Source organism: Stegostoma tigrinum, chromosome 13 (assembly GCF_030684315.1).
Source record: "Stegostoma tigrinum isolate sSteTig4 chromosome 13, sSteTig4.hap1, whole genome shotgun sequence".
Classification (NCBI taxonomy): domain Eukaryota; kingdom Metazoa; phylum Chordata; class Chondrichthyes; order Orectolobiformes; family Stegostomatidae; genus Stegostoma; species Stegostoma tigrinum.
Window position 1 is genome coordinate 20,646,493 of NC_081366.1, and position 16,716 is coordinate 20,663,208.

General features: G+C 41.2%; 1 protein-coding gene and 1 non-coding gene across 2 annotated transcripts in view; both read left to right on the top strand.

Annotated features, from left to right (window-relative positions):
* The window catches only part of LOC125458215 (teneurin-2-like), a 2,666,206-nt gene that overhangs the window by 1,680,066 nt on the left and 969,424 nt on the right, over positions 1-16,716 (top strand). The gene's annotated exons all lie outside the window — the stretch shown is intronic.
* Positions 4,277-4,378, top strand: LOC125458576 (U6 spliceosomal RNA). The gene has a single exon (XR_007248854.1). It is a non-coding gene; the product is annotated as a U6 spliceosomal RNA (small nuclear RNA).

Sequence of the window (16,716 nt, forward strand, 5' to 3'; positions counted from 1 at the left end):
ACTGAATCACAAAATGTTCTCCTATATGATATAAGATTATCCAGCAGCATCAGTGGAAAGAGAAAAAAGTTAACATTTTGAGTCATATAGGACTCAAATTATTAACTCTGTTTTTCTGTCCACAGACATGCTAATTTTTGTAGCATTTTCTGTTTTTTTTTATTTTTCTATAGACCTCCAACATCCACAGTAGTTTGCTTCTGTTTCGTAAAATACCACGTTTTGTTTGATAATGTTTCTATGAAACATCTCAGACATATTGGTACCAGCAAGTTTTGAGAAGATTTGTAGCTCAGGTTGAGGTTCTGGAAGTGAGTTTGCTTGCTGAGCTGGAAGGTTCGTTTTCAGACGTTTTGTCACCATTCTAGGTAACATTATCAGTGAGCCTCCGGTGAAGCGCTGGTGTTAAATTGAAAGCGGGACATAACACCAGCGCTTCACCAGAGGCTCACTGATGATATTACCTAGAATGGTGACGAAACGTCTGAAAACGAACCTTCCAGCTCAGCAAGCAAACTCACATCCAGAACATATTGGTACATTAAAAGTGAAATATAAATGCAATCCACTGTTGTGGCATCAGCATCATCCACAAACTGCAATGTCCCAGAGCTTACATCATGGAACAACCGTCAATTTAACTGATTTAACAATTTAACAATGAGTCATTGTATAGAAGAGAGTGAGAAGGGACCCAGCTAAAACTGGTTCCTGCAGGCTCTGTAATTAAAAAGTCAGGTATGTGGAATGGCCATGGTATTAGCTAATTGGAACTGAGGGAGTACAATTTTAACGTTATGATGGCAGGTCCATCCACCATCTGGAGATTCAATGGCTTCCTGCCAAAGCAATTCCCTGAAATCCCAAAGGGATTAAATCCCAATCAGAAAGAAAGCTGGCTGCCATTGTTTGGCAGGGGGCGGGGAGGCATGGGGTGTGTGTGGCTGGTGTGAACATTTGCAGAAAATTTTAGTCATTAAGTCAGAGGCTGGAATCCTGATGGTCAGCATCACCGCAGCTCTAAGCACAATCATCCTGCAGTGGGTTTAAGAAGGATGAGCATCACTGGAGGCTCACAAGAAAGATCAGATGGTTAGGATCATTGAAGGGAGAAGATGACAACAGTGTTATCATTTTGAGAGTGGATTCCCTGCCACCAATGTGTCCCTCTGTTGAATGCAAGATGTCCAAGAAGGAGAGATCCACTCTCCAACAAGCTCCAGGCATGCACGTCATGTTTACTTGCCCGCCTAATTGAATCTCAACATTGACAGAACTAAGTTTCCCTTAGGTCAGCATTTATGTCCTCAGTTGGCCTCCTATCAGAAAGTTCAGCCTTGAATTTTTCAATGCTACGCAGAACTTGGGAGAAGTCAGGATGGTGAGTCTACTAGGAGCTTTCCCAACCCAGGATACAGACTCCATCCTCACTTTCCAGCTGCTCGCTACATGATATCTTGTTCTGACCCCAGCTAATGGTAATACTGGACAAGTCAGATTTTAGAGTGAAACCCAGCTTGATAGATCAGCAGTTTTAATTTTGATTTACTGCGGTCACAGAACATCCTCACAAGAGGCTGCCAAAGTAATTTTCACAAAAGAACGTAAAAGCCATTACCCAAAGAAAACAAAAGTTATATTCTATGAGATGAGAACTATTGAGTGAAATCTTCCCAGCCCCTTATCAATGTGGGCTTTATTGAGTCAGTTTGGAACATACGGCAAAATCAGAACAAATGAGATTCTGATGGAAAGAACATAAAGTCTGATTCTGCAAACAAATTTTGAACACCATGATGAGAATTGTGCTTGTGAGTGGTGAGAGACTTTTTTCGTGGATTTGCGATCCATTCGTACCTAATCTTGCCACATTGATGTGCATTGTACTATCCTCCTATATGCTGGATAGAAACTGGATGGCTAAAGTCAAAATATAAAAGTCAGAGCTGCAGAGAGATACAGCTTGTTGTTTGCTCCTTAGGGTCTCCATCTATGACAACAATCATCTCAGAGTACATGGTACATGGACAACAGCCACCTGAAAACCAGCGCCCCCCATTCCCCGAACTACCACCATCACCCTCATTCACAAAGGTTGGCATCTGTCCCTCTGTATCACCACAGCACATCTTAAACCCACTTACAATACATCTTCAACCCACTGTTTTTGCCATGTGGAAGGACCCAGGAATTCACCCTGTCCCTAAAGCAGCCAGGCTGAAGCACACCCCAGGAGCAGGGTCTGTCCCTCATGGGACAGAGGGAGTTTGAGAAGCCATTGTGAGAGAGCTAGGACCCATTGCAATGCCTGGAGAATGGTGGGTGAAGGAGGAGGACTTTGGCAGCAGCGGCAGCAATGCCAGGATGAGCTGGACACTGCTCCACCCCAGTACGGTGCCTCCTGATGAGTGAGGAGCACGTCCTGTGCTGAGCCCCCCAGCCTGGACATGCAGGCTGACCCAAATCACCAGGTCTGCAGCTAGGCCTGGGCACGTGAAGGAGCAATAGCATCGGTAAAGGGGATTGACAGCAGGCTGGCAGCAGCATCTGGAGGAGCATCGGATGACGAATAGGAAGTAATAGAATCTACTCATCCCAAGGTCCATGGTTTCAGCTGGGACGTGGAGGTCTTGGGAGTGATGACAGTGGAGGATCATGACAGGCGCCCCAGAACCTGTTACAGAGACCCAGGAGCCTGTTACAGAGACTCCGGCCGATGTCAAGCTAAAACTGGAGTAGCAGCAGAGGAGGAACAAATAGAGAGAAAGTTGAATTCTATTGCAGTAAAATCTTGCATTATATTCAATGTTTCAAAATGGCACCATAGAATCGCTATACTGTATATAACATGGGAATAAACACTTCTCACTGTATTTTGATGTACCTGTGACAATAATATAAATCTAATCTACAGTTCTAACCTTCATTGCTGCTTCTCTTGCACTGACTTTCACGCACCTCAGGAATTCTTACCAGCCCTAACTCCTTGAAGACTGCTTACAGCCTGCTTTTATTTCTACATCTAATTTATTCAATTATTTACTTAGTTTAGGCTTCAATAAATATTTTTAAAAAAACCAGTGTTGCGTGACTTACTCGTAGAAAAGCCCCAGCCTGGTCAAAGCTGTTTTACAATTCCAACCAGTGTAATTTGTTTCATTACATTTCTTCTGGTTCTGTGTTTAGCACCTCCTCTAAATCATTTTTACTGATTCATGGATCCCTCTCAAATTCAAGGATTTTTAACCTCTCAAAGTGTGGGATCAACTTTCCACATAACAATACAGTATGAAACTTCATATCAGTGTGCAGAAATGAAGCAGTTGAAGTAGCGTGACCTTTTTATGGCACACACACCAAAGTTTAGCCTTGTTCAGGATTGTGCATTTTTGACTCTGTGGAATGATTCCTGCATCTGAGTCAGAAGTTGCAGGACACAAGCCTATTCCAGATAGTCCTGGCAGGTGGAGACCAGAATTCCAGCTCTGCCTTCTGGATATCCAGAGGAATATTCTCGTCAGGTGGTTGTAAATACTTAATCATGTGGTTTTTTGGGAATCAAGGAAAAACCCTTCAGTTAAACAATATTAATTATTCTGGGGTAAAGACAGCCCTGGATCGCAAAAATGTTCACAAAAATTGTCTGAAATAAACTCTTGGATGCTTTTTCTATGAGATGAAGCAAACCTGACATACTGTTTTTATTTAAGATAATAGATTCTAATCACAGCACCGTGATAGAACATCAAAGGAACTTACAATGACAGCCAGTGAAAGAGCCTGCCAGGTTGTTTGTTTATCAACATACCCTGGCACTGCTTCCTGCTGTTCTTAAAGACCAAACAATGAAGATCTGAAAAAAAACAATACCATGTTTGTCAAGCCTTCCTATATATGATTAATTGCCTGTTCTTAATTTTCAACATTGTTTGACACTTTTTTATTGAACTAAGTTTTTAAATTCTGCCTATCTGTATACTCAGCATTCTCAGCTAAACTCTGTGAGAAATGTCATTGTGTAAATAGTGAGTTTACATCGATGGCCTTAACCTGTTAGCAGATTCACTGATTCATGTGACCATGGAGATTGAATTGATGTTGCTTCCTTTAAGGTTATACATGAGCAGGCATGGGGAGGAAAAACAATGTTGTTGTTAATTTTTGGTGCAATAAAATCAGACGAATATAGCAGACTGGTTCGGTGTTTCATTCCTAACATAAATTGTACTGATCCAAGCAAGGAGACTGGCTACGGGACATAGTGATATTGTGAACGGTGATAATAGTATACATAATTAATATTGGAATGATACAGAGAAGATTAGTATGGCCTTTTTGCAAGGATGACATGCAAATTCATGAAGTATTCCATACAGGACTCTTGTAACATAATGGCCGTGTCTTTGCCTTCAGACCGCAAGTCTTGGGTTCAAACCTTTCCTGTGATAGAAATGTCTCACATGTTCAAAAGGCTGGTTCAAAATCTTGAAGTAACTGTTCTACATAAGAACAGCTGCCATTCTTCCCCCATCAATGACTATAGAAAACACAACTCTGGCTGTAACACTAACACAGCACATGAAGCGTATTCATGTTACTGTCGTCCCTAAGATCCATAACAGCTTATTTCCAGCAATAATATATTGCCAATTTGCTTTGAATAAAATGCACGTTTTAAATTATTTTTCCATTTTCATTCACTTTGCCAGATTATTAAGTTTAATAGTACTCTTTGATCTTCTGTCATTGTGCTGTGATTAAGATTTAACATTTTGAATAAAAATGGTAGGGAGAGTTTTGGTTCATTTAATGAAAAATTATCTAAGTGTCTTTTCAAGACAGTTCTCATGACTCATATTCGGTCAAGGACTTGGTCAAGCTTTGAAAGGAAAAGGGCAAAATGAAAAGCTGCTGATGAAAGGCAGATCTTCTTCATCCTGTACAAAGATATAACTAAAGAATGTCTCAAGATTAATGGTTAGCTGCTTACGGTTTGAATTCTTAGGTTCTTGATCCTGGGGATTAAGTTCTGCTGTCAGCATTCGTATTAATTTCCTCTGTATGTTATCTTTATGGAGGTGTTAATCTCTTTATTATAAACATATTAACGTCTCTTGTTACATTGGATTTCCAGGTTTAATGTTTCATAGAATTATCTTTGCAGAAGATATACAATGTTAGTGCATTGACTAAACAAAGTTACCTCTTTTATTGTGGACTGTGAATCACATGAACATATTTCCCTATTGAAAGTCTTCTAGATCTTGTTTTCTGTCCTTGTTTGACAAACACCTCTATATTTTTCATCTATACAGTTTTATTTGGCCATCTAAGCAGAAATAGATATTTTATGATATTCAGGAGCAAAGAAATGTGGTTAAGTAAAGAATGTGTCAAGTATAACGCTTGGTTCTGCACACTCACAAATGTCTATTTCCTGCCTTCCCTCACATAATTTTAAATGATTTTAAACTAAACCTCCTTACAACTCTCTGAAATTTTGACATTCTCCAATTCTGAACTTGAGCTCATCCATGATTCCTGTGATCCAGCCTTGGTGAACAAGGCCTTCAGCTACCCAAATCCTACATTGTGAAGTTTCTCCCGAAAACTCTCTACCTCCTCTCCTTTAAGTATCTCCTTTAAACATAGACATTTGATCAAGCTTTTGGTCATTTCTTATCTCTCTCTTTGTTAATAACTCAGTGACAAATTCTGTTTGAAAGAGCCTCAGTGATGCCTCAGGGATTATTTACCACATTAGAGGTGCCAAATAAATACTAGTTTGAGTTTGTATAACCATGAGTGATTACAAACATAAACTACATAACCATAGCTGTTATTGTACTCGCTGCTGAAAGGCATGATGTGGAGGTGCTGGTGATGGACTGGGGAGGGGGTCAAGGTCAGAAATCACATGGCACCCAAGTATAGTCCAACAGGCTTTCACCTGATGAAGGGGCTACGCTCCAAAAGCTTGTGTTTTCAAATAAACCTGTTGGACTGTAACCTGGTATTGTGTGGTTTCCGACCTTCTGCAAATGTTATCTTTATATCCATGCAGTCTCTTCCACCTCACCTTTGGAGTTCACGTCTTTGTCTAGTTTTGGACCAAGATTGAAATGAGGTCAGGAGCTGACTGGCCTAAATAGCACTGAAACTGTGTATCAGTGAGCAGATTATTTTTGAGCAAGAGCAACTTGATAGCACCATCTACAGTTCTTTCCACCACTTTGTTGATGGTCAAAAGTAAACTGATAGCATGATCATTTGCTGGGGCTGATTTATCCTCCTTTTTGTGGACTGGACATAGTTGGACAATTTTCCACGTTCGGAGGTAAATCCCAGTGTTGTAGATGTTCTGGAATATTTTGGCTCATGTACATTAGTTTGGGAGCACCAGTCCTCAGTACCATGGTTGGAATGCTATCAGAGTCCATAGCCTTTGCAGTATCCAGCATCGTAAGGCCTGAAGTACTGTGATGTATAGTGGTCTCAAAGTTATAAAGCAATTTGCTTGCTAACCCATTTGTTTTCCTTTTAACCTGAAGCCCTGGTACAACTGGGGTAATTCTTTGAATTACAATGAACTTCAATCTCTGTACCCTCCTCCGTGACTTATTTTCCCAAATATCTCAAGATTTGACAATAGCCAATCCATGCTTTCAGCTTCAACTTAGACCTTTTCCTTTCTACTGTAACCGTGGGTGCATCCGTTAAGGGTGATGTGTCTTTACATGGATTTTTTTATTAAAGAAAATATATTTTAAAATATTTCTTTATTTTGAAAGGGATATATTTAATTGTTCGAACATCACAATCTTAAGAGAAAGGCAACATATTGCCATTGCTAGAAATGGGGCATATGAACAGAAAATGTTGACAATACTCAGCATGACAGGAAACATCTGTGGAGAGAGAGGGAGAGTTAATGCTTAAAGCCAGTGAATTCTTGTCACAACTGGAAATTGTTATACATGGTTTTAAATACGTACAGAGATCAGAATGGTTGATGGATGGGGTGGAAAGTCATAAAAACTGAGGTATATGCTCAGATAAAAGGGAGGATAGATCGCTAAGAGGAATTATAGAAACATAGAGTCATAGAATATGGAAGAGGCTGTTTGACCTATTGAGTCTCTATATACCTATCAACACAAAGTCCAATTTCCAGCATTTGGCCCAGAGCCTTAAATGTTATGATATTTCAAGCATTCATTCTACATACATTTTAAAAGTTGTGAGGTTTCCTGTCTTTACTTCTCGTCTAGGCAGTACATTCTAGATTCCTACCACCCTCTGGATAAAAATATTTTTCCTGAAATCTCCTCTAAATCTCTTGAGCTTCACCTTAAAATTATGCCCCCGCATTACTGAGCCATCATATAAGTGGAACAGCTGCTTTCTATCCACCCTCATAATCTTCTACTACCCCTCAAGTAGGTTGCCTGTCATTCTTCGCTGCTCTAAAAAAAACAGCCTGAGCCCATCCAAACTCACTTCATAGCTAACTAAACTGTTCCATCCCAGACAACATCCTGATGAATTCCCTCTGCACCCTGTCCACTATAATCACATTCTTCCGATAGTGTGGTGACCAGAACTGTACATAGTACTCCAACTATGGTCTAACCTAAGTTTTGCACAAGTCCAACAAAACCTCCCAGCCCTTATAAACTATGCCATGATTGATAAAGGCAAGCATCCAGTATGTCATCTTAACCACCTTATTATCCTGTCCTGTCACTTTCAAGGTCCTGGGAAAAATATTGGTGATAGCACATAAAAGATGAAAACCTGAGTCTGTAGAAGTTGCAAAAAACATTACAACATCAGAACTAGTGCATTTTTTTGAAAAACTACAGCAGTGGTTATGATTGAAAATTGTTGAATTGAAACATCTATGAATCCAAATGCAGTAAAGTAAATAGATGAAAGAAAAGGTGCTATTCTTAAAGCATGCAATCAGCTTCATTGGAACTGTTTCGGAAGCTGAAGCCAGAGGCAGAGTGCGGTGGTGAATTGAAATTCCAACATTAAGTAACACTGCCTCAAACCTAGGAGGGGAATCTTCTGAGCCTCCAAATGATGTAGGCACTGGCAAATCACTGGGAAAATAGGATGCCATCAAAAAATTGAGTTTCTCGACATTGAGACAAAAAATTCTGATTCTACGAAATGTTTTGACTGAGATAAAAATCTCACTAATGAGTAGCGAGAGTCCTATTTGCATGCATTATTATCTCATTAGTTCTGAATATGATCACATTCTCCTGCAGTTTCCCATTCTCCTATGCACCAGACAGAAACGAGATAGTCAGTACCTGGTGATTCTAGCTCTCTGTTTGCTCCACACATTCTCCATCTTGGGCAGCAATCACCAGCATGTTATTGGCATGCTCCAGGGACAGCAACCAGCCAAAGCACCTTCCTTGGAGGTTAGCAACTCACACGTTTCAGTCTCACCATATCACCATGGCACATCTCCAACACAGTTCTATATTCCATGATGCATATTGGAGGGCACCAGCACCTTTGATTCTAATGCTATTGTCAGGACACTCAGTTTCCAAGGACTGGGACCCAACTCATGGATTGCACCAAAGTACATCTCAGGGCTGTTCATTTGCTCTCGTAGTGTTACTTCATGCGGAACCTTCTTGGATGCTCACTTCATCTTTCTGCCTTTCCTTTCCTTGCCTTTTTACACTTTGACCCCCTTAGCTTAAAGGCTTACAGAACCTCTATCTTGCTTTGCCTTTTGTCACAGACTCAAAACCAGGAGGCTCACAGTGAATATCAGCTGAGATCCACCAATGAGTTGGACATGCTGCTGTACAACACCAATGTCAACCTGCACCTTATAGCAGCAGCTTAGATGATAAACACATTATATTACTTCAAACTAATTGCAAACCCCTTTAAGCCTAAGGGGAGCAATCCTTGGTCAAGTCAGGGGAGAAATCTAGTGAGGGAATCTTGACATTGGAAGTCAAGGACATTGTCCAGTTGTCCAGGGACTTGGATGTGGTCAGGCAGCTGCTTGGGCCAGTTAGCATTCATGGGCCTGTATCACAGCAGCCTGGGAAGTGAGCTGCATTCAGTCCTTCAGGTTTAGCGCAACCCAATCAGGGATTCACAGTAAACCACTTGAGGAGCTGTGCAGAGATCAGTTCATGGTCCAGTCAGTCCTGACTGGTCAGCTCAATAAAAGTGAATGTAAGTTGTAAGGGGCCAATAACCCCTCTGTACTCACAACCTCTCAGTTTATTTGTGTGACACAGCTTTTGATGCGTACATCTAAGCCAGGTTTCCTACGTCAAACATCTATTTAAAGGCATTTCATGGTCCTTCTCCTCAGAGTCCTCGATATCCCACTGTATGGAAGACTATACGAAACTGTTATTTGTGTGTGGTGTGAATGCTGACTGCTCACATTACCAAGGACCTGTTCCATTTCCAATATTCCGTAGACACGCTTATTGGAACTGTGGCCAAAGGATACAGCCCCATGAGGGGTTATCATCACTGTGGCCAAGGTACTGTTATCTTTCAATTCCATGTAAATCTGTTGCTGCTTGAAAAGGCATCCAGCCCGTTTCTGTTTTTATTTATTGATTGATGGGCTTATTGTCGCATGTAGTGAAATACAGTGAAAAGCTTTGTTTATGAGCAGTACAGGCAGATCACAGCAATCAAAGGATGTAGAGATCAAAAAGGCTTAGAGATATACAGGATACATTGCAGGTTACATTATTGGAGGCTAGACTCCACTCAACAGTCTGATAACAGTTAGAAAGAAGCTATTCGTGAACCTGTTTGTGCATGTGTTCGGGCTTCTGTATCTTCTGCCTGTCAGAAGAGGTTGTAGGAGACCATAACCTGGGTGTGATCGGTCTTTGAAGATGTTGGCTGCCTTTACACAGCAGTGAGCTGTGTAAATGGAGTCCATGGATGGAAGGTTGGTTTCTGTGATGGTCTGGGCTGTGCACACCACCTTCTGTAGTTTCTTACAGTCCTGGGCAGAGCAGTTTCCATACCAGGCAGTTACGCAGTCAGACAGTATGGGTTTGATGGTGCGTCTGTAGAAGTTGGCGAGGGACCTTATGGACCAGATTTTCCTGAGCAGCTTGAGGAGGAAGGGGCATTGTTGTGCCTTCTTGACTGTCTCATTTACGTGGGAAGTCCAGGACAAGTCTATGGTTATTGTCACTCTGAGGAACCTGATGCTGTTCATTCTCTCAACCTCAGTTCCATTGATGGAGATGGGGGCATGTTCTCCTCCTTTCTTTCTGAAGTAAATGGTCAGTTCTTTAGTTTTGCGGATGTTGAGAGACAGATTGTTTTCATAGCACCATGTCACTAAGCCCTCTGTCTCCCTTCTATATTTTGACTCATCATTGTTAGATATCCGTCCCACTATGGTGGTGTCATCAGTGAACTTGTAGATGGCGCTCATTTGGGATTTGGCAACACTGTCGTAGGTGCACAGGGAGCAGTGTAGGGAGCTGAGGATGCATCCTTTGGGGGCTCCAGTGTTGAGGAGGTGCAGGTACCTGTTCTAACCGATAGTGGCCTATGGATGAGAGAGCTGAGGATCCAGTTGCAGAGGGCAAAGCTGAGACCAAGGTCACACAGATTCGGGAGCAGTCTGGAGGCGATAATGGTGTTAAAGGTGGAGCTGTAGTCAATGTGCAGAAGATTGACATTAATATGCTTGTTGTCCAGATGATCCAGGGATTAGTGCAGGGCCAGGGATATGGCATCCCCTGTGGCCCTGTTACATCAGTGGGCAAATTGTGAGGATCAAGGCTGTGAGGTATTGTTCTATGTTCTATAAGGCAGGTTGGGAGACTGGAGTCAATATGGGCCATGACTGGCCTCTCGAAACACTTCATGATTATTGAAGCCAGAGTCAGTGTGCGGTAGTCAGTTAGAGACGCTGCATGTGTTTTCTTGGGTACGGGGATGATGGCAATCTTCTTGAAGCAGATGAGGATGTCGGCTTGTAGAAGGGAAAGGTTGACGATGTCGGTGAATGCCTCTGGCAGTTGGCCCTCACAGGATCTGAGTGTTCAGCTGGGCACACTGCCCAGGCCTATCGCTTTCCTTGGATTGACTCCAAGGGAGACTGATCTGATTTCTGAAGTGGTGACAGAGGGAGCAGGTGTGTCAGGGGCTGCTGGGGCCTTGCCACACCGGTGGTATTCTGCTGAAACGAAACATAGAAAGCATTGAGTGCATCAGGGAGGGATGTGTCTTTGTTCACTATCTTACACTGTTCCCAGAAGCAAGTACAGTTTATTTTTTGATTTTTTTTTCACTTTTGTTGCTTTTGAATAAAAATGCACTTTTTCAACCACTTGAAGGCTTTCCAGTATGTGATGCTTCCACATTGAATGATCAGAAGGTACCATGCTCCAATGGGTATTGGTGGTAGAGTAGCATACTCTTTGACACAGTTCTAAGATGGAGTAATGCTGTGGATGGATAATCTGTGTAGCTTGATTCTTAAATTGCAAGAAAATTATGAATAGGCGTCTGTATTTGCAATGAGGCATCAGATGTGTCACCTTTGTATGTTTAAGAACTTTTTTTTTGTTTCCCTCAACAGCATAGACTGTGAAGGGGAGCCACAGGCCAGCAATGCTTTGCTTGACTGACTACTGGGTTTTAAACATAGAGCAAGTGCTGGGAATCCCAGGAGATACTGGCTGGTGATTACTTCTGCAGTTGTTGCACAAAGCTAGCGCCAAAGAAATGTGGTTCATGGTTAATGAGGCAAGCTTTGGAGAAGAGTGTGAAGGAAGTCACCAGAACTTTTGGAGAGAAATCCATGAAATTGGCCAAAATTGACACTTGGCCGAATTCTGGGAAAATTCAACCTCAAGCGTCATCATCAATTGTTTAGTATGGCTGTAAACATGAATGTGTGCAGCAAAATTATCATCATCCATTCTCGTCCCCAATTAACACTTGGACTTGTGCTCAGACCAGTTGAATGTTAAGGAAGCCATATCCCTGAATCTCCCCCTTTCCCTAACTTGTGTTGCCATGGTCTGGTAGTCCATTTATGATGTTGCTATCTGCATTATCCAGAGAATTTGACTTAGAACACATCATTGCAGTATAAGAGCTTATGTTCAGTTTTGGAAATCCTGGTTCTCACAGCAGGAATGAATAAAAACACAACAAACTGGGCCCTAACATGAGGGGATACCTTATCTAAATTTGTCACGCTACAGGCAGTGCATTAGAAATTACTTGGGCTGGTAGATCCAAATTAAATTTCTGATTCAACACTGTTCTTTATCCGGAAAAAAAATGGACCTTTCTCTCACGGCTAAAAGTTGTTTCTTTTAACGTGAGTATGAAATCAACATGAGTATGAAATCAACAGGAATGCTGGCCCCCTACTAACAATAAAATGATTGAAATGAATGTTTCGAAAGTGCGTGGGAACTGTGTTACAGTTCTACTGCATGGGATGTGAGCTGATCTCTTGAGGTAAGCTTGTATTTTATTTAGTGTGCCTTGAATGACCTGAAAGTCAAGTTAGCCTACACAGAAGGCATCTCTGAAAAAGCTGAGATCACTTCACATCCTGCAAATAGTGTAGAGCATCATAACAACTAAGAATTTATCCTACCAAATCTAACAATTGGGTCCCTTTAACAGAGGCTTATTTTGTGATTAATAGGCGGGATGACAGAATGCAATGACTTGGTAAATGAAGCTCAACATATAAGTGCACAGGAGGCGAGGAGAATGCCATAACTTTTTATTTCTACCGTCTTCCAAGGTTGTTTTGCCTTGAACGTACTAAATCGATCAGTTTCAAAAGGCAGGATAGTTAATGAAGAAAAAAACAGGATATCTGCTGTCTGTAAAGGACACTGCTTATCATTTTGTAACCATTTAGTATCTATCGAGGGAACAATTGAGGATTTTCTCGCTTTGACCCCTCTAGGCTATGTTTATGTGGAAATAGATTGTCCAGATGATGAATCGAGCTGTGGGTGAGCAGGAGATTGTGGTAGCAATAATAAAGCATGAGTTCAGAAACCTTTATATTAAAATAACAATTTTAAAAAGAATGATCCCACTTGGAAGAGAACCATAAAGATGGTTGTATTAATCGGATTTGGGATGATGGAAGCATGTTCCGTTGCTGACACAGATTAATATAAGAAATTGCAATTGTTCAGAATTAGTGAGAAATAGTGTGCAAAAGTTGATGCTTGTTTGACCAATGGAAAACTACATGTAAATGAATAAATTGGAAAGGTTCATTACACCAAGTGGCAAGGAAGTATGTATGATCTCCACTGTGATTATGTTTGCTTAATGGACAACTTGCCCTTTTACTGCTTTTTGGTAGGCAACCCTCATAAAATGCTTTGTGAGTTATTATTTCTTTTGGTTTTGCATTCACAGTTATGAAATAACATTTTGCTTGGGCTGGGCTGTTACCCCCACTGGAATAAAAGTGATTTCTATGTTAAGAGCAGTTTCTGTAAAGCTGGATTTACACTGGCACTAAGTGAAACCATCTTTCTCTGTTAAGTCCTGTGGAGTGCTGATTTGTCCTCATAATGACTACCTTCAGCAGCCTGCTCCTGACTGATTAACCACCATGAAGGGAGACGTCACTGTTTGTAAATAGAGAAGAGGAAGTTCTTACAGAAGTAGAAAGAAGGGCACTTTCACATAGTCTCCTAAACCACAACTTTAAAAAGTGACATCAGAATACTTGTCCTAAAACACTGTTCCAAACTCAGCTATTTTGTTTTGAAAATAAACACTCTGGTGAATATGATCTATTACCATTAAAATACCACGGTAGTTAAGACAATGACTTGATAAACTCAGCCTTTATTTTGTTATCTCATGAACCTTATCTAATGGTGAACTTGTCAGCTAAGCCTGAACTCTTGACTGGTTATTCCTGCAAACACATAAAAATATTTGTTGAATTGAGTTAACTATTTTTATATTTATTGCGCTTGCAATTCTTATTATCTTATTTTTTCAAAGTTCAATATGTGGAAATGTTAGGGCCTGAGATACATTTTCTCAGTTGAATAAACCTGGGAACTGCAGAGGAGCAGAGAAATTTAGGGCTCCAATTGCAGCCATCACTAAAAGCTGGTACACAGGTACAAGAAACAATTTATAAGGCAAATGGAATGTTGGCCTTCATCTCAAGAGGGCTGGAAAATATTATAGTTTAATAAAATTCTGGCTAGACACTGTCGAGCGCAGCCAAGCCAGAATCCTGGGATTGCATCTCAGGAAGGACGTCCTGGCCATGGATAATGATAATGAGGCCGAAAGGGTTGAATTATAAAGTAAACATGGTTGTATTCTCTTGATTACAGAACATTAGGTGGCATAATTGAGGTATTTAAGGAAAATATGAAATTGCATCAGGTAAATAGAAAGAAAAGATGAGTGCTATGAGTGGAAACTTCCAGCCTGCAAGAAAGCAGGATGTTCACATAATTGGGCAGGGAAGAAGCCAAATCTCTGATGCGGTCTATCTTCACCTGAATGAAGTTGTGAGTGCAAATTTCCATAACTGATCTGATCTCTGAGGTCCTTCAGTGGCCAGTTAATATTCAGTTAAGGACTTCACTGGGATTAAGCCAGTTGTAGATGGGCCTGCTGACAAGCATCTTTTCGATAGTGAAAAACATCTATCATTACCAGGACTATCAGTGACCTCATCTTCCTGCGAGATCATCCATTGACAGTTTCCTCTTCATAGTCCCCTAACCCTGTACAGCCTGCTTCTACCTTCTTCCCAAAATTCACAAAAGTCACTATCCTGTTCCTGCCTTCCAAGCTTATTTCTTTGTCTTGACTTTATGTTTTCTCCCCTTGTCCAGCATCTTTCCTTCTGTGTTTGTGATGCACAATTACTCTTTACCAATTTCCAGTTTCCTGGTTGCAACAGCCTCCTCTTCATGACTGATGTTCAATCCTTCTGTACCATCGTCTTCCTCTGTCTGGCTGAACTTGTTCTATCATTAAACAATTTAATTAAGGACAACCACTAAAATTCAACTAGGACGACACCAAAATCCTGGGACAAGCTAAGCAGAGACAGGCATGAGAATTCCTAGAAGCCTGACACTCCATGAAGAAAGCCATTAATAAACACATAGAATTCGATCCCATATACACTCCACAACGAAGGGGAACCAGAAGTGAGGCAATCCAGCACAACGGACCCCAGAGTTTAAAAACCAGGTGGGAAAACACACCGATGCTTCATCGGAGGCTGCACTGATGATGTTACCAAACATGGTAACAAAACATCTGCGGAGCAACAAACCAGCTTGGCGAGCCAACCAACCTCAACACCCACAACCCGATCTAAAAATCTACTCCAAAACCTTAGAAACAATTTCTCATTTAACTTGTTTCGCTTCCTCCAAATTTAAGGTATGGTTATGGGTACCCACATAGAGTATAATAATGCTGCTTTATTTATGGGGTTTGTGGAACATTTCTTGCTCTGGTTCTACTCAGGCCACTCCGCCCATTGCCCCTTTTCTGGTACATCATTGACAATGAGCTTCCAGATGCTTCCTGCTCTCATCTGGAACCGTAAAACAAAAACCAATTTTGCTTCCACTATCTACTCTTTTTTTGATGCCTTCATCTGGCCCATCACTGATTCTTCTTTTTACTTCCCTGACTTCTCTGTCTTTGTTCCAGAAATGTTGCTTGCTGATATTGATTTACAGACCCATCAAATCCCAAAGCTATCTCTACTTCATTTCTCATACTCTGCTTCCTATATGGACGCAATTCCATTCTCCTAGCTACTCTGTCTCCATTCCACCCATTCTGATGATGTTACCTTGTACAATGGTGCTTCGAACATGTCTCCATTTTACAAACAAAGGCTTCCCTGTCATAGAGTTCAAAACCCTGTCTAAGCGATTTCCTACACTTCTGCCCTTGAATCCTTCTCTTCCTACCTGGGGCTAAAATGGGATTCCCTTTGATCTCACTTTCCATTGTCAGCCTCTCTATACAAAGCATAATTTTCTGACATTTTTGCCAACACCAGCACGGTTCATCTTATCTGTCTGTCCTCTGTCAGCATTCTGAAGGGATTGCTGTCTCTGTAACATCTTGGCCCACTCCATCACCCCTAAAATCTCATCTCTCTCCCAATCCACCTTCCCTTTCAATTACACAAGGTATAATGCTTGGCTTTTTACCTCCCTCTTCTTTGCTGTTCAAGGACAAGGGGGAAACTACAATTTATTTACACTTCATCTTAAATCAAGTCTCCTGCATTCGCTATTCATACTGAGGAAATGTTATGCTGAGGAGACCAAATGCAGACCGTGTGGCTGCTTTGTGGAACAACTGCTTTCACTCCACATGCATTATTCCAATATTTTAGCTCCTTGTGTTTGTTTTAATACATCCACACTTACATTTCTGCGCGATAATATTCCAGCAAAACCCAATGTAAACTTGAAGGACCAACGCGTCATTTTTCATTTAGGCACTTCACAACCTTTTACACCCGACATTGATCCAACAATTCCAGAACACAAACCCTGTGACCCACTTTTTTTACCCTCTGCTCCCCACCCCCCCAACCATCTCCCCCCCACCGCCATCACAGGTATCTATTTTTTCTTTGTTTTGCTTTCATATTTAGCTGTTACCTCTGACTATTTACTCTGC